Source organism: Arvicanthis niloticus, chromosome 22 (genome assembly GCF_011762505.2).
Source record: "Arvicanthis niloticus isolate mArvNil1 chromosome 22, mArvNil1.pat.X, whole genome shotgun sequence".
NCBI lineage: Eukaryota > Metazoa > Chordata > Mammalia > Rodentia > Muridae > Arvicanthis > Arvicanthis niloticus.
The window spans coordinates 15,956,091-15,975,322 of record NC_133429.1 but is presented as its reverse complement, the minus strand read 5'-3'; the positions used below and the strand labels follow the sequence as shown (position 1 = coordinate 15,975,322).

Sequence of the window (19,232 nt, the reverse complement as noted above, 5' to 3'; positions counted from 1 at the left end):
AGAGAACATGGAGACCATCCCCATGGGGACAGTATATTGGACTCACTGCTTTCAGATAAACCCTGCAAAGACCCGAGAGCTTGGAAGCCTCAGATCTACAAAACACAGAAAAACGCTGTGCAATCCAGTGAGTACAAAAGTCTGAGGAAAACAATTAGCAAAGAATCAAAGAAGAACCAATTGCACCCTCTAGATGCATTTAATGGCCTCAGTTTCTCTTGAGCAACTCCACAGTTGGTGGACCTGGGCAGTTAAGTGGTAGGGGTGTCCACCACCACTCAACATTACCGTCTGCTTCCCATGGGGCATCATTAGGAGTTCTAACAGAAGGAAAGGCAGAAACAAGGAGGGGCAAGAGAATCTTGGTGTGATGGTTCTGGAATCATAAAAACTGTCTTCAAATGTGGCCTTTTCAGACACAACTTGATTCAAAAGTCCCTTAAACACCTCTGAACTTAATTGTGCTTAGTTGTCAATTAAACTCCTCCCCTCTTCATTATTATTATTATTATTATTATTATTATTATTATTATTATTATTATTAATTATTATAGCAAACTTGGGTGTGGGGCAAGCCTGTGCCATGTGAGCACACACTCAGTGGCCACAGGTGGAAGTCAGCTACCTTCCTTTATTACTTTCCATGGCATTGCCTTGAAGCAGGGTTTCCCACCAAACCGGAAGCTGATAGGTGCAGCTAGGATTACTGGCCAATTGAGTCCCCGAGATCCTCTTGTCTCCACCCCTCTAAGCTGGAGTTCCGGGAACGCACCGCCATACCCAGATTTTGCAGACGTTTCTCATTTATGTTTATCACGTGTTCTTACCCATTGAGCCACCTTTCCAGCCTCTGGCAACTCGTTGTTTTGAGTAACTCTTAGTTATCCATCACATCATGCACTGTTGCATTTATTAACAATGCTTACTTAATTAATCCCAGGAGAGGCACGAGCTAGCATCTGTCTTCGTCTTGACAATTGCTAGCAACGCAACCGATGGCATTGCCTTCAGAATAAGTCACCAGAATTGAATAAGTGTGACAGTGTGATGAAGTTCTGCCACAGAGACAAGGTGAAAACTCGGGTTACTTTTGAAGATAGTTTTTCAACAAAAAAGTTTTTCAACTTTTTGTTCTTGTACTTTTTTTTTTTCCAAACAATTTAAGTTGCCTCGGTTAAGGGAAATTATAGAATTCTAGCCCTGAAAAATCTCTCCACATGTAGCCTCGTAGGGAATTTGAATGCAGTAAATTTTGCTGAACTTCAGTGAATTGAGGACTGAAATTGTCACTTATTGAAGAACGAAGTAGGTCGCACAGCATTGTCAGCATATTAAATCTTGGGTGAACGTTATAAATATTATTGATTGTTTTTAAATTGGAGAAGTGTCTGTGCATTCGATGTCAATTTTAGTTCATTTTGGAGGAATCAAGAAATACATCAGAATTGTAGTGCTGGTGGGGGCTTCAAATGACAATCCTCTCTTCCCTCTTAGCCCATAAAGCATGCCAGATAGAAGTTATCCTGGGGTGATGGCTGTGAGCAAGGAAGGAGAATGGAAACAAAGCCCTGGGCTGTGCATACTGTCAACTCATACTGTAGTCCTAGCTTTGCCTCAGTTTCCCCTCAAACCCCTCAATTTACCTGAGTGTCAGTTTCCATATTGATTAAATGATAGAAATGGACAGGATATTTGCTATGGCATCTCCTGACTGTGTTATGTAGTGTCATACAGTAGCTTAAGGCAATGCCTAGATATAAACTCAGGGTGTTGGAGTTCAGGGCTCCTGGAAGGCTCAGTTGGAGTCTTTGCTTAGGAATTCTTAAAATTAGAATCAAAGTGTGTTCAGCCAGGCATGGGCCACACATTTGTAATGCCAGCATTGCAGAGGCTGAGGCAGGGGAGATAAATGAGTTAGAAATTCTCCTTCAAGCCATCCCATAGAAAGTAGTAAAATAGAACAAATACATAGACAAACCAAGATGGTGACGCGTGCCTGTAATTTACGGAACTTGAAAGGTGGAGGCAGGAGGGTCAGTGCTACATAGTGAGTTTGGAGCCAGCCTCCGTTACAATAGAACTTGTCAATGAAGAACTAAAATCAAGGTGTTGGTTGGATAAGGCTCATACACAAAGACGTTGAATAAGTATCCACATCTGTACACATCTGGATTGACAGCAATCCAGACGTGTTGCTAGGGCTGTAAGGGTCCAGATTTTTGTTTTCTTTCAAGTTTCTAGCTGGTGAAAGATCACTCTTTGCTTTTAGACATCACCCTCCTTCTATGGCCACATCTCTCCTCGGCCAGAGCATCAGTTCATCAAATTCTCTGAATTCCACCTTCTTCCATAACTAGCCTGGGAAAGCCATGCTTTGAAAGGATCATGTGATCGGAGTCTGTACATTTGAATACTTGCCTTTTTGATGAACTCATAATCAGTTGGCGAGTCATCTCAGATGGAAATGACAAAAGCCAATCACGGTACTATTATACTGCTAGCGGGATTGGGTATGTTACCATTTTGGAATTCTGCTTTTCATACTAACTCCCAGAATCTTTCACTCCACATCATGCCAACTTACAGAGCGTGCTCTATAAGATCCTCCCCTCAAACCCCTGCTTTTTTTTCCATCTGGCAGTACTTTCTTATGTCTAGTGCTAGTTTCTCCTTTTTTCTTGCTAGTATTAAAACACAGTGCTTTCAGGCCTGCCTATATGCCTTTAAAATCAAACTTTATCTTAATACACACCTTAGAGCCAGAGGCAGAGAGACACCCCAACCCCTGCTGTGTTTCTCCAAGTATGTCAGCATTTTCTCAGCAGTGTAGATGGGGAGGCTGGCATAAGAGAATGTAGAGCAATGGGCAAGCGATCCTAGCAGGAACCAGCACCTATCCAGCATGTTTATCCATGGGCAGCAGACAAAGACCGAGGAATAGTTATCCTTTCTCTACTGCCTTGGTTATTCCTAGGGGGAGCTATTTTAAATGAAGTGGTGATGGCTAGACCTAATTGTCAACTTGACTGCATCTGGAATGAACATCAATCCAGAAATGGAGGGCGCATCTGTGATCCAGATTTTGATGCATAGTGGCCATGAAAAGCTTAGGTCCAGGCAAAGTAATACCTGCCTTTAATTCCAGGAGACTGAGGTAAGCAGATCTCTGAGTTCAAGGCCAGCTTGCAACAGAGCAAGTTCCAAATCCAGGCACGGAGGTACACATCTTTCATCTGGGCTATACCTTCTGCTGGAGGCCTACATAAGGACAATGGAAAAAGGAAGTCTTTTTTTCTTCTTCATTTTGCTGGTGCTTACTTGCCAGCACGTCTGTTGGAACCTACTTGTTCAGGATTCCACCTTATATAGAAGACCAGTAAAACACTTAGCCTCGTGGGACTGAGCAACTACTAGATTCTTGGACTTCCCATTCACAGCTGCCCATTGTTGGGTTATTGGACTGCAGACTGTAAATAATTACTCTAAGTTCCCTCAATATAGAGAGATATTCCATAAGTTCTGTGATTCTAGAGAACCCTAATACAGAAGTTATTTTTTGTTTTTAATTTACTTGTTTATATTTTATGTGCATTGGTGTTTGTGTCTGCATGTATATCTGTGTGAGGGTGTCAGATCCCCTAAAACTGGAATTACAGGCATTTGTGAGTTACCATGTCAGTACTGAGAATTGAACCCAGATTCTCTGGAAAACCAGTCAGTCCTCTTAACCATGGAGACATCTCTTCAATCTAAAATGAAGTTATTTTTTAAGTGTTTGTTGTTTTGTTTCTTTTTCCTGTTTGTTTGTTTGTTTAGGGGGTGTGAGATGGGTTTGGTTGGGTTAGATTTGTTTATTTGTTTGATACGGGGTTTTTCTGTGTAACATGGTTGTCCTGGAACTCGAATTGTAGACCAGACTGGCTCAAACTCACAGAAATCTGCCTGCCTCTGACTCTGAGTACTGGGATTGTGATGTTTCTAAATGATTTGGTGGTTATGGTGGTAGTTTTTATGATACAAATAAATGGAATAAACTCTGAAACTATAGATCACCAGTTGACAATGAAAGCTGCCACCATTCAACCACCCCAGGGAGACCACCTTTATATCTAGACTTCCTAGATATGGTTTCTTAAAGCATGGCTAAATTAATTTTTTAACAGGATATTATAGAAGGTTTGCCAGTTCACAGTGAAAGCCTCTTACGGCAATAAAGATATCCCTCTGACATTATGGTTAATGGCTGTCTCTTAATATTTATCTTAGGAGTAAATCAGTATCTGCTCAGTCATTTCTGCTGGACTTTTGAAATTTTTTTCTAGTCTCACATGAGGGGGCAACAGAGAGAGGGCTTGGTGGGTGGGGCAAGAACGCTTGCTCCACAAGCATGAGACTTGAGCTTAGTGTCAGAATGCATGTTAAAGGTCAGACACAGCTGAGCTTGTAACCACAACATGGAAAGGCAGAAACAAGCGTGTCCTGCTCTTTGGTAAAGTAGCAAGCTTAGAGTTCAGTGTGAGGCTGTGTATCAAGGAGAGGGTGACAGACAAAGCGAGTGACAGCATCCTCGGCCCCTGCAAAAACATTTGAACACTCATGTGCATGCAACACACATATACACACACAGTATGGGGGAGGGGTGTTGTGTGTACAACAGATTCCGAATTACTTGGTGTAAGAGTCTAAAAGTGAGATTAGTTGGTCAAACATATACATAAATGAAAGTCTTTCTGAAATGCCTTGCCAATCTTTCTATGTAATGTCTGTTAAATGTGAACTTATAAAAAGAACATTCGGTTTGTTAGTAGCTCTATGATTTTGATCAAATCAATCCACTGATCTTCAATGGCCTTACCTACAAAACGGGAATAATAACATTTATCCCATGTGTTTATGAATTATTTTACAGGCGAAGAAAGATGACTCGGGTGAGTAAAAATGGAGAATTGAAAAGTGAGGTTCAATGCTATCAAGTTACTAGAGCCAGTGGTCAGTTCGGCAAATAGTCTGTCATATTCTCCTAAATTCCATGTCTTTGGGCCTGTGATTATATTAACATCGGCCCTGGATGGACTACAGGGTTGAGGAGACGACACTGAGTGTGTCCCTGGCTCCACTCTCAGTGTGTTTCTAGCCTTCATTCCTATGTGAGAGTCCATACTAGTATGTTCCTTTCCCTTTTGTTCCAAGACGTCTATGGCCTAGAAGTCTATGCGATGGTCTTGTATGTGTTTGTTTTGGCTCCTTTGGCTTTTCCAGCTGGCTATTCACTCTGCCCCCTGCCATTTATATCTCTGTTGAAGTTGTCTTAATTCCTGCTTGTAGATTGCACATAGCACTCTTGTGATGCTTTTCATCTTGAAAGCACTTCATAGACCTTAGCTGGTTAATTTTCACATCACAGTATGATACCTGGTTAGGAAGCTAAACTAACCATTTGAGAGACGGCAACAAAAGTTTTCTCACAAGTAGTACAGACTGGTGGTTTATTATTATTATTATTATTATTATTATTATTATTATTATTATTTAGAGGAAGAAGAGATGGTTGTATAATTTGTTCCAAACCATTAAAGGGATGATACTGTAGTTGAAAGTCAGGTTTAGTTTAATAAAGTTAGTTTGGATCCAGCAAGTTCACAAAGGGTGTGCTGTGCCTTTGCTGTTAGGTCTGTGTGAGACCTAACAGGTGACATCCCTTCCTATCATATGGAGGGAACAAGTTTCCTGGAACCTGAGTTAAACTCATGATAAGGAGATCTTGGCAGAAGCAAGAGGCAATATCCCAAGGACCAAATACAGTGAGACTATGATTTGCTGTTGAAATGTAAGAATCTATCTAGCAGGTAAAATCCTTGGTTGAGTAAATAGGACAGTAGTGAAAATACAAGTGGTTGGCTTGATCTTCATGAGCAGAAACCCCATCTTCCTTGAACAGAGGGATTAGGGAGGACAAAGCCTAGGTCCTGACCATGAAGTTTCATATAATCTTTTGAGTTTCCTTAAATTTGAGTTATTGCCCATCTTTTATCTGGTCTTGAGGACATCAGCAAGAGTCTCTCAAATATATCTTTGATGAGAGAATGCTAGTTCCCTTTATTTAAGAGAACTTGGTCAGAATTCTCCAGATTTCTTAGTCCTAAAAGACAAGGGGGGAAACTCAAGAACAGCAGCACTGAACCTCTAGATTCTCCATCTTTTGTGAAACGCCTGAATGTCAAATCATGTTCTTCTAGGAAAGTGTCCAATTCATTTTACTGTGTCCAGAAAAGTGTGTAAAAATAATAATTTAGATCCTAAAAGCTTTAAACTTAGGGAGTTAATGAGGACTGGGAGGAGAGGAGGATGCTAGGAAGAACAGGTCCTGGGCAAGAGCTATGCTCTGCTAGATTTCCCCGGACTCAGTAATTTTACGCCAATGGGTGTCAATCTGAACACCTAGACAGGTGGCCCAAATGAGAGGGAAGCTTTGACATTTTGCTGTTAATTTATCTTACAATGTGGGCTGTCATGTATTATACATGAGGTAAATAAAAGTGATGGACTAATTATGAGGATGTGCTCTGCCTTCCAATTACACTTGGATTATGTGTTTAATATTATGAAGTTTTCTAATTACAGGGGGATTTGCTGCTGCAGAAATCTTAACTTGAGGAATCCCAACTTCCTCTGCAGGGCAACCCAACTTATTCTGTTTCTCTGCTAAATAAATGAACACCCTAGACTTTCCAACCCAAATTGGTAATTTTTTTTTGTAGTTGAACCATATTTTAGGCTTATATTTTTGACAACCTATTTCACAGTTGGCTGGCCTTCTCACCACCACCCCCAATATGGGATTCTAGAACACTCTCAAAAAAGTAGATCCATGTTTGTTGTCATAAAAGGGCAAATTTGTCATTCCTTTAAAAGATTACTTTTCTTTATTTCAAGTTCTGTAACTTGTTTTGGTCTATTAACTTTATCATATTTCTTTCAAGAACATTTTTTGTTAAAAGAAAAATGGATGAACAGAGAAAATGGTTTAGCCTTACCCACATGTCTGGTTAAGAATTAGGTGTGAATTAAAACAAAACAAAATGTCAGCAGCTAAGTTCTTTCAAACTCAAGGTAATGTCCCTGGGCAGAACAGGACGAGGGTTGAAAGCTAGAAAATTGTTTGTCTCTGTGTTTAAAGACGTGATGAAATAAAAACTTTTTAGCTCCATATTCTAATTTAATCTAATTGTGAAAACAAGCAGTATCTTTCTTAACTTTATAAAAATGGAAATTTTATTAAAAATCTATTGTTTTTTAAAAAAGTTTATTTGCTTTTTAAGCTCAAGATCATTATCATCTAACCCAGAGCTCACACATTTTATTCTGCTCTTTTGCAAATAACAAGCTTCATACAGGGAAGCAAACAGCTCTAATGTAATAATACAAAGAAAATGCTGTGGGTTTTATGGTTTGAGCATTATATCCATGAGTAGCGATATCGTTTTTATATGCTTGTTTCTAATCTTATTCCAGAAAAGTCATCAGACACAGCTTATGTGGATACATAAACCAGAACAGGCAGATTCTGCATAAGTGATTAAACAGGATGAAGTAACCATAGAAATAGAAATTTAAAATGTACAGAAAAATTTAAGTATAAAAAGAAGTTTCAAATATGAGCTACACAAAGCCTGGCCTTTCTTGGCAACTTGATTGGCAGGAAAACAGGGCCAATTCTGTAGACAAATTATCTTCATGGGACAAATTTCTTGTGGGACAAATTCACTTGTTCTTTAGAGTAATATTTTCTTTTATGATAATTAAGTTGTTTATATTAGTATATTGCTATGATAGAAACCTGATATATTAGGTTATTAATATAAACAGTATGTATGGAAATGTCTTAACAGCAGTTTTATTGTTTTGTATTAGTATTTAGGTGGTTAGTTAGTTAGTTAGTTAGTTAGTTCTGTAACAAAACCCAAACTTAGATATTTCAGAGTGGAAAATACTTACTTTCTCTACTCTGTGGATTACATTAAAGGGCCTTTCAGTCTGGATAGTTTTCCCGGGCCTAAAGGGCCTATGCTGGTCTTAGCTATGAATTCTGAGATCATTTAAGTACCCAGTGTACTCTTATCCTTCAAGAAGGCCAACCCAAGCTCCTTTCCGTAGTGACAGCAAGGTTCACAGATGCAAGACAGCAAGTGCCAATGTCAAACCCTTCCTATGACAGTGTGATTGCTAGTCTCTGATTGGTCACTAGGACAATGAGCAGTATTAACAGCCAACCCAGTTAAAAAAGCATTGTCCCTCTTGCGACCACACTTTGTGTCTATCATTCTCCATCGCTCTTGAGGTTTAATTGAAGTTGTGTAGAGGGACACTGTATCAGTTATCTCCTCACTGCCTTGAACCACTGAAAACACCCTTTAGTAGAGATGTTTTGTGGTAACCAGTGATATTCCTTTACACATTTCTCTCTAGACTCAGTGGGTGGTGAACTCCAAGGGTAGAGGATGCATGAGGAACATTTCAGGATGAATAGAGTTATTACGCTTTTTTCTAGGCCTGCAGGCCAGTAGTATGAGTGTAATAACCTCCTGCATTCAGGCCTAAAACATGCTTGCTCTGTGACTTGGCAGCTATGACCTTATCATAACGTCTGTTGCACAGGAATCACTTGAACCCTGTACAATTCAAAAGTAAGTGTGGGCCATCACAGCCTGACTGACCCATATCCTCTGAAGCTTACTGCTCTGTTTTTTCTAGGTACCTGACCTCTGGTTTGATAGCCATGTTGCCTTTGCTAGTTGTCTGCTCCACCACAGCAAGTGCCAACATCAAACACTTCTATAATATTGTGTGTTCCCCACTGCATTGCACACAGCTTGTTCATCTCTCATCTGTCTGAGGCATCAGACATGTCTGCCATACAGGGCTAATGTACAGTTTCTTCTAGGAAGGCTGAACCCCTAACAGGTATATTCTAAAGCCCTGGTGTGACACAGAGTTTCCATTCTATAATCCTTCTTTCACCATAGAGAATGCTTCTTATATGTAACATGCCTTGTTTAAACTAAGTGTTATTCCCAAATACAACATGGGTGAAAAAAAAGGAAAATAAAATAAAAATGGGAAAATTTTAAGGAATTCCTTATCCTGGAGAACAAGGGGACACCTTGAGTAGATGGACAGAGATGGTGCAATTGGAAAGATGCGATTGAAGGCAAGGGGAAGGTCATTGCTCTCCTATTTCTGTTTAAGGCAGAAGTGAGGGATGAAGAGTTAGTCCGCTAAGGGGATCAAGTCCCTACAGAGTAGCTACAGCTTGATGGCAAGGGGCTGCCCTGGCATGAACTCTTCTGCCAAGTTCTGACAATTGTTTCGTTTGCTTTCTAAAATAAAAATAACCATCTGAATTCTCAAGATCCAGAGATTTCAATTCAGAGGAAATGATCCAAGGAAAATGAAAATATAGGTCCACAATGAAGACCTGTCCAGAGACATCCATAGAGGCTTTGTTGTCATAAGCATAAATAGGAAATAGCCCATGTAACCACCAGTAGGACTATGGAGGGAAACCATGGTAGGCTGGGCATGTAGCTTGGTAGTACATTGCTCATTTGGTGTACCTAAGACCCTAGGTCCTATCTTTGCTCCTGAGAAACAAACAAACATAGAGCAAGATGAGGGAGAGTAACACACAGAAATATAGTTATTAAGAAACAGATAGACTGTTAATACATGCAATAACATGGATAAATCTCACATCTGTGGAACCATCTACCCACCTGTCATCTCTCTGTCTATCTACCCTCTTAACTTTTCGGGTGGATTTTAAATTAACTACAGGCATCACTACACTTCCGCCTAAATACTTATGCACACTCACCAATTATTTCTAGTTATTCATAGAGATGTGAAATAAACATTACAAAAAAAAAATCCACCTAATATAATTCCATTTGACATTTCAGAAAAGGTAAAAAGTAAAGGTTGGAAAACTATTGCAATATTGATTTCATTTCTGCCAAGGACATTCAGATGGAGACTGAGTCAGGGGGACAGGAAGAAATTTCTTAGGAAGACCATGGTAGTCTGGGGTCTTTTTGTTCAAAGATAATATATTTTATTGTATGATGATTTCAATCAAAGCAACAGAGCCCAAGGAAAGCAAGATAAAAGTCAATAAATATTCTAACTCAAAATTCCATTTCACATGCAATTTACTATGAAGTTCAACCTCTTAACTATAAAACACACTCTGAGGCCACACATTCACATAGGTAGAAGACTATAGACCATGAGTAAGTATAGAAAGCTGGTTCCCAGCAGACTAAGACACAAATTAAACACTGGTATGTGTGTGTCAATTAGGAGGCTCTATGGTTGGAAAAAATTCTGAATAGATTATTTTAGGTGTTTACTTGACACTAGAATATAACTACCACAGAACATTTCCTTCCATCACAAAAAATTTCATTCAGGAAGATTTATGCTATTCTGAAATGACAATCAAGAAACACTTTTCTGCCAGAGTGCCAGTTCGTCTTAAGAAGTGTCATTTCCTGCACTGAGCTGCCTGAGTCCTTCCCCACACTGCTCACTTATTTCATGTAATATACTTTTCTAACAAGGTATCTTCTTCAACCAGCATTTGCAGCACCATCCTGAAGGGGTTCACAGTCGTGGTGGTACACTTGTTCAATTTCCTTGGTTTTTTTGTTTGTTTGTTTGTTTGTTTGTTTGTTTTTTGTTTTTTACGCTATTGCTTTAAGGTGATTGGTTAGGGGATCATCAGTTGATTCTGTGCCATCTGTTCTGTTTGACCCAGGTTTTTATGGCTGATCCGTGGGAATTTTGTGACTCCAACCTCAAACTCAGACATTTCAGGTAAGTCGCTTTCATCTGCCATTTCTGGGGTTTTCCATAGCCTGCTTGCTTGAAGCTTCAGGAAGTTTCTTTTCAATGAACCTGCTGAGTTTGTTTAACACTTCTGTTGAAGGAACTAGTGAAGAACTTGAGGAGTGTGTGTTTCCCCATGCTTTCAAAGACTAGCCAGTTTTCATTTTACTTCCTGGCTTTGAAGTGACCCATGGGAAGAATGCTGTTTGCCTCATTTTGGAGAATGCTTTCCGCTGGCTATAGACCTGTTGTGTGGGAAATCCTTTTGACTTACACCTGAGTTTCTGAGGAAAAAAAATAAGAGGCCTCTTTATGAAGAAACTAGTCTTTATAATGGGAAGTGGAGGAACAATTTCTTCTAAAGTCATCTCTTATCCCCCTGCACTCATGCTGACTTGCAGAAAGACTACCTCTTGGTTTCCTCAGGCCAAATTCATCACTAATGGCATTCTTCATCATATGGTCCATTAGACCACACCTCAGCTCTTCTGTAGGCTGATCTAGTGTGGTAACCAAGGATGACAGGGATATAGCATGGAAGGTTTGGCTGCATCCAGACAGTAAGTCCCAGGAGTCCTTTGATGGGCACTGAGACATTGATGCCTCTCAAAATTTACCTGCCCTCTTGAAAGGCTGAACTCTAGGTGACCTGGCTTTCATTGTGGGTTAATGGCTCCAGGCTCGAGGATGCTGGTGTGCAGGCTGCCATGGGAGTAGTTAGAGATCTGGTACTTATGTGTTCACCACTAGTTCTGGCAACCACTGGGTTACTGCCACCCTCCAGGACCCCCACAGAACAAACCAGACAGACAAATAAAAAAAATGAAGAATAGTTGGGAAAGATACCAGATATTGACCTCTGGTCTCCATAGGCACAAGCATGCCCACACATGTTCATGTATACTATCACAGGCATATATTCACTAGAACACATAGAGAAGAATATGTATCCACATGTATAATACAGAGAGAGACAGGGAGACAGGGAGACAGACAGATAGACACACACAGAGAGACAGAGACAGAAACAGACAGACAGACAGACAGACAGACAGACAGACAGATCACATATCTTAACGGGAGTAAAAGAGGCCATAAAAATAAGTTATGATTATGTCAGATGATGATAATTGGAATAGAAAATATAAAGCCAAAGAAGTTGGCAGGAAGTCTCAGAATAGAGGTCTGGGAAAGATTCACATGTAAGTGATGTTTAGGTAAAAACTTGCAAGATATGGAGAGGTAAGCCATATGGAACATCGAGAGCCGAGGCCCTTGGGTTTGAAGCTTGCTTACTATTTTAATGGAGTACAGAAGGCACTTTTACTTAAAGCAAGTACTAAGACATGAAGCTGAAATGAGATAGGCTATAGGAGATAAAGACAGCCTCTTCCTTTCAGTAAAATAGAAAGACATCAGAGCATTCTGGATAAAGACAAGAATGCTAAAAATGACATTATTTAAAAATGTTAAGAACTGCATTGACTATTTGCAAAGACACCATTTGTAAGGGATAGATTGGAAGCAGAGTGGGCAGCTATGGGCCTTTGAGTCATCTGACTTGGATCAGAAGAAAGACTGGGCCACATTAAATGTCCTAGACTCATCAAAGTGGAATCAAGGGGTTTACCTTAGAGATGAAAGTACGATCAGAAAGAAAGAAATCCAAGACATTACACCAAGATTTATGGTGTAACACCTGGAATGATATACATCAGGATGTGGGAGGGAATTTAGGTTGGCCATCAGGAACCTGAAATTGGACATGTTGAATCTAGGATGGCAGTCAAAGTGATCGGTGGGAAGTTTCAGAGGTCCGATTAAGTTGGAAAAGTACACCTAGAAATCAAGGGCAAGTGCTGGTTGGTGGGTATAGTTAGGGAAATTGCCACATGGAGGTGCTATTTAGAACACTGAAGTTGAAAGATCACCTACTGAGACTACAAGGAGGGTGGAGGTGAACAGAAAAACCAGGAAGGAACAGGGAGAAATCAAACAGATTAAAGAAGGAGGTGGTAGTGAGTGTGTCAAGTGCAACTGCTTAAACAACAGGCAAAAAGCAACCCTGCCCACAACTGAGTCACAGCACAGCAGAGAGTCAAAGGACATTGCCCATCATAGCCATCACTTCAAGATACAGGACATTCCTGTATTGCTTCCTCAGAGGACACCTCTGAGGAAGACCATGGCCATCACTTTGAGATACAGGACACTCCCAGGGAAAACTATGGCCATTGCTTCCACATATAGGACACCCCTAGGGAAGACTATGGCCATTGCTTCTACATAGAGGATATCCCAGGAAAAGGTCATCGTGACAACCCTGGGGAAGATCAGAGTCATTGCTTCTATATATCGGATATCCCTAAGAAAGACAATGACAATCCCAAGGAGCCAAAACATAGCAACAAAATGTTTAGTGAGAAACTGCCTTAATCACGTTGTTGGACTGGCTTCGCCTGTTGGATTACAAAGTTCTGCATAGCAGGAAGAGGCTAGGGGGAGCACCATTGATTGACTTATCAAGTAAATAAATGAGAAAATGAAGCTCCATTTTCTTTAGACATCTGAACATGTAATAAGTAATTAAGTGACCTCACCTCATTAATAAATAGTCACACTTTGAAAGGTTTAATTCTAATCCACTTGACTAAATTACAATTTTCATTTAAAAATATAATTAACAGTATAGATGTGAATTTTGAATGCATACTGATTACAAAGGAGATGCGTAGTTTGCCACAATGCAGAGGGCACCAAATGTATACACAGAACACACCAGTGTGGGGCATTTCTTAATTCAATTCATTCTATTGCAGGGTTGCTTGGTTTTATTTTGAGATAGAGACGTATGTAACCCAGGCTGGCCTGGGACTTGGTATGCAACCAAGGATGGACCTGATCTCCTAATCCTCCTGTCTCCTCCTCCTGCTGGGATTACAGGCACCAACAGCCACCAGCCGCGCCCGCAATGTGTGGTCCTGAAGATTGAACCCAGGCCTTTGTGCACCCTAGGTAAGTATTTTGCCAACCAAGCTACTTTCTTGGTCTTAGTTGCAGTTGTAAAGTTTTGTTTTTAATCTTGATTTTTATTGAAGATGCTTCCACTCACTGATAAACTCATGGTATGCTTGTTTCTCTCAAAGGGTAACCTGGTGCTTGATGCTAGAGATAGATATATTTCTTTTTAATGTATTTTTGTGTTTGTCTTAGATTTGTTTATTTTTCTTCATGAATGTTTTGCCTGTATATATGCATAAGTACCACATGTGTATGTTTGATGCCCAAGGAGGTCTGAAGAGGGTGTCTGATACCCTGTAACTGGGATTCTATGTAGTTGTGAACTACCATATAGGTGCTGGGAATCAATCCCAGATCCCCTGTAAGAACAACAAGGCCACTTACACTCAGATCCATCTCTCTAGCCCACGAGCAGGTTTCTTAAACCAGTAAAAAGAAACATAGGAAGAGCTAATTAGTTAACGTTCTCCCTAGTAGATAGAACATCCTTTTTATGCAATATGCTATTAGGGTCTTCATACTGTTTGTGGTGGAGAGACATGATGTCTCTTAGGAGAGTATCGTAGGTTCTTTTTAAAGTGCTCTTTTGAAACAGTTGTTTCATAGTAAGGAAGTTCTGAGATGGCCTTCAGTTACTGGTTAGGCAACAGCTAACTAATGGACAGATGACTCATGAACTAAATTCTCTGCCCAGTTTTTTTCTAGGACATATCCATAATCCATAATCCATAATCCATAATCATAACTTTATGATATATATTAGCTTTCTTATGAACTCTGTAGAACCTTTTAGTTTCAAGATATTGATGCTGATATGTGTGTGTGTGCATGTATGTGTGTGTGTGTGTGTGAGAGAGAGAGAGAGAGAGAGAGAGAGAGAGAGAGAGAGAGAAGAGTCTTAGTCTTAGATATAGCCACTTTTTTTGAAGCATTTATCTCTCCACATTGCTGGCCATACAAAAAAGAGTATGTGACTCTGACTATACACCAGAGGTAGAGAAACTGATTGTGACAACGTACAACTGTGTGTGTGTGTGTGTGTGTGTGTGTGTGTGTGTGAGTGTAAAGGGAGATTATTTCCTAGGTACAGTAGTTAATTTTTGCAGGCCTACTGTACTGTTGTCTTAATTAGGGCTTCTATTGCGGTGAAGAGATACCATGACCACAACAACTCTTATAAAGGACAGCATTTAATTGGGATTTAATTGGGGCTGGCTTATAGTTCAGAGGTTATGTCCACCGTAATCATGGCAGAAAGTGTGGCAGCATGCAGGCAGACATGGTACTGGAGAGTATCTGAGAGTTTTACACCTGGATCTATAGCCGCAGGAAGAGAGAGTGACTTGAACATCTGAACCATCAAAGCCTACCTCCCCTGACCCACTTCTTCCAGCAAGGCCACACCTACTCCAGCAAGGCCACACCTCCTAATAGTGCTACTTGCTATGAGTCTATGGCCGCCATTTTTATTTGAACTACCACAATCATCTTCAAATTTAATAGAACACTTGGTGTGTGTGTGTGTGTATGTGAGTGTGTTGTGTGTGTGTGACCTCCAATTTTGTGTGTTGACCATTAATTCAAAGTTTGTAAGAATTAGCTTGAAAAAACACTTTTCTTGGCTTAACACCCCCTCCTTGATATTTCTCATCTTTCTAATTTTGCCTTTCCCAGAATGCCTTGCAGTTGTAGAGTCATATAATATGAGGCCATTTCAAACTGACTTCCTTCACTTAATAGTGTACATTTACATTTCCTTCAGTCTTTCCATGGCTCCATGGATAATTTCTTTTAACTACCAAACAGTATTTCTCTGTCTTAATGTTACCAGAGTTAATGTACCCATTCATCAACTGAAGATTATCATGGTTGATTCGACATTTTGGCTGCTGCTATGAATAAAACTGCAACAAACTTTTGAATTTCAGACCCAAATGAAGGAGTTAGATTCTCTGGCAACCTACTGGGACATTACTTGAGGTTCATTCCTGATGGGTAATTTCACTGACCCACAGTTCTCTTTGTACCAGCCATTTACAAGCATCTTGCCATTTTCTGAGTTAAATGGCTAGCTCGGTGTGTGTGTGTGTAAGTTTAATCTGCTTTTCCTTGCCAGGAGTGGGAAGTTCACTAATAACTGAGACTGTGGGGTTTTCTTTCATCTCCACTATCCATGGAAGAAGTTTGAAAGACCCTAATGTGAGTTACATATTCATTTTCTACAGGATTTGTTGAAAAGGCATTTTGAAATGAACAAACATTGTTAAGTAGATTTGGCAGGAGATGTAGATATTTGGGATCATTTTGTCATCATGGTCATTTCGGAATCTATGGGACTAAAATCCTGTAGAGTTAGAAGAAAGGGAGCTGATAGCATTTTAGGTTGTGCTGCTTTATCTTCCAGGGGTGTGGCTCCTACTCACTTGGAATAAATAATCCATATTATGCATGCATGTACATATGACAGAGGCATTGGAGAGAAAAAAAGAGACAGAAAGAATGAGAGACGATGACTATAGAACTGTATAAGGAATGTATTATTGTGCCTGTGAGATCCCAAATTCCACAGAAATTCAAAGGATGATGTAGGAGCTCACTGATGTGCTGATTCCTGACATCTTGCTGCTCTGTTTCAGAGCACATCTCTGTTTCCAGATCTGTGAAATGGATCAGGGACCTTTAAATGTTCTCTGTCCTCAGTGGGCCGAGCTTTATAGTAATTGAAGGAAATGGTTTGCTCCTGAATCTGACACGCTGGCCTCGCTCCTCCTCAAAGCCTCTTCAATGCCTGATGCACAGAGCACATGACTTGACTGTTACTACATATAGACAGCAGGCAACAGTCACTCGGGGTCCAGGGGTGGCCTGCTTCAGGTTGACTCTCAATCCTGGTGGTATTGTAGTAGATTACTTTCATGACACACCTTATGATGAACAACTTTTCTCATTCTAGGTGATGGATTTCTGGAAAGTTCCAAAGGGAGCATTTCCATCAAGGCTTATTAGGCTGCTGCTTAGTAAGCCATGATTGTGCCCTCTCCAAGATCCAGACATACTGATATGTTTTAGAGTTCTCTACTTATCAGCCAATCTGTTATTACACCCAAATTACCTTCTATAGTAATATACCTCTGTTCTAGTTTTTCTCTGGCTGAAACCACTGTGCAGTTTTGGTCTATACTTTGGGCTACTTTGAAACACTGTTTTACTTTCTACCCAAACTCAAATGATTTCTCTAGGGACCTACAGCTTGTGCCCATGTTCGGATCCCCCATATGATATCAGTGGGAGCTACCTTCTTGTGTGGTAATCTACTGGCAATTGATGTACAGAGCAGGTACTGACTTTAAGCTGACCGTAGTATTTCCTGCAATTTTTTTAAACCGTGAACTGAACTTGGTCGATACAAACTTTCTATATTAAGGTCACAATAGCGGACACGATTGTGTAGATTCGCCAATACTCACTGAAATGGGTGCTGAAAATACGTGCCTTAGTTGCAACTATAATAAATCTCAACACAGGTAGATGGGGGTGAGAGTCTGTGCTTTAAAATTGAAACCAAGAATGTATAATACCACCGGCTTGGGTTCCAGTCTTGTGGGAAAGAACAGGCTACAAGAAGTAAGCTCACATACCAATACAGAAGGATGAGAGAGAGAAGAACCCCCCCCCCCCCGCTTCTCCCATCTGCCTGTTTCCTCTCTGCTCAGTAAAAGTTTTATGCTCTGATTATCTCCATTTTGCACAAACATGTCCAATTTGAGTCACTTTTCCTTGTAACCAAAATCTCTGTATTAGACAATATGGAGATAAAAGGTCACCATGGGTGGAATGATCTGAGAAATTAGAGGGAACAGAATAAAGGGAGTTGGTTGTTCTAGGGGACAGAGAAGAGAGGCAGAAAGACACAGCAGTGAAAATGTGAAGATAGCTTGGCATGGAATATTGATGTATATGTCGTCTGAGGAGACTGGCTCTCAAAGCAGGGAAGTTTAGAGCAGGAACTTTGAAATCAGTCACACTTGGGTCTAAGTAGGCTCATGTCTGAGCCCAGGTCTCTGAGGTGCAGGTAATGATTAAAGGTCTGAATGAAACAAGCTATTTAAAACATTAGACTACTTGACACAGCGATGGAAGTGATATTTATAATGGTGATATTAATAATGGTGGAGGTTGTTATTGATGGCTATGATGATGGAAAAAATGAAAACCCATTGTTTTTTAAATTCCAAATTAATAATTGGTAAAACTGACAAATTACTAACCACAGTATCATCCATCAGAAGGAAAAAGACCCCCCAAGCATCAGGAATGGCTTTCCAAGAACATGCTGTTCCAGGCTTATTCCCTGTCTCTTCCCATATTTCCATAAGGCAAAGGAAATAGGGACACGCTATTGGTATGGTATGTGCATCTATGACCTTGGATAAAGGAACCATAAGACCTAACTTGGACATCTCTTTGCATGGAGAGCCTAGAGTTCTGAATGTGTAGGTCTGACCTTTAGAAAGCCTTTCTCTGTATTGACCTAAAAGTTGTGTGTTTTCATTTAGTTTTGCTGTTAGGAAGGCAACCAACATTCTCCTTCCTTTGACTTCTGAGGAACTTTCTGTCTTCCTTTGGATATTTTCTCCTCTATGACACCAACCCACTGTTTCCCACGCTGCTCTTCAAACAAAGTAATTTCTTAATGTTTCAGCTCCTTTTCTTTAGAACATTTTTGGGCCACGACCCTTCTGAAATGTGGAACTCTTTGGAACTGGTTATACTGTTTCTGATGTTTTCATGTTTGTGCAGATTACAAAAGGACTGATCTTCAGGATGCATTAATATTTCGAGTCTTTTGATTTTAGTGCTCAGATCATATTAAAGGGGACACTTTGCAGTGCTGACTCATTTTGAACTTGAGAAGAACAAAATAGACTTTTAAAAATTTTAATCTAAATGTAAACTTCTAGCTGTGCTATTATTGTTGATAAAAAAAACCAAAACCAAAACCAAACCAAAACAACAACAAAAAAAAAAAAACCCAAAAGACCCTTAAACTCTCAAGTTTACCATTCTCCTTCTTGCTGTTTCAGTATAGCCTGGCAACATCTACATACTCTGTTTCTTCTCTACTTTGTGTCTGCATCATCCAATATCCTGAGCCACCAGAAAAGCGTTGACTAGGACAGAAACTATAGAACCCTGAAGTGTGCCCAACGATCTCCTTCCATCTTGGTTGAGTTTCATCTATTGTAAGTCTCAGTGACAGGTCAACTTACTGAGAAAGTTGTTTGCACACTGGTCACCTCCATTCCTTTACATGGCAATCATGA

The 19,232-nt window shown here is 40.1% G+C and overlaps 1 long non-coding RNA gene across 2 annotated transcripts in view; it reads left to right on the top strand.

Moving 5' to 3' along the window:
* The window catches only part of LOC143435688 (uncharacterized), an 85,637-nt gene that overhangs the window by 16,824 nt on the left and 49,581 nt on the right, over positions 1-19,232 (top strand). For both annotated transcript variants that reach the window (XR_013106157.1, XR_013106156.1), the window contains exons 2-3: positions 10,817-10,875; positions 13,831-13,902. This is a non-coding gene — a long non-coding RNA (uncharacterized LOC143435688). The remainder of the gene's footprint in view (positions 1-10,816; positions 10,876-13,830; positions 13,903-19,232) is intronic.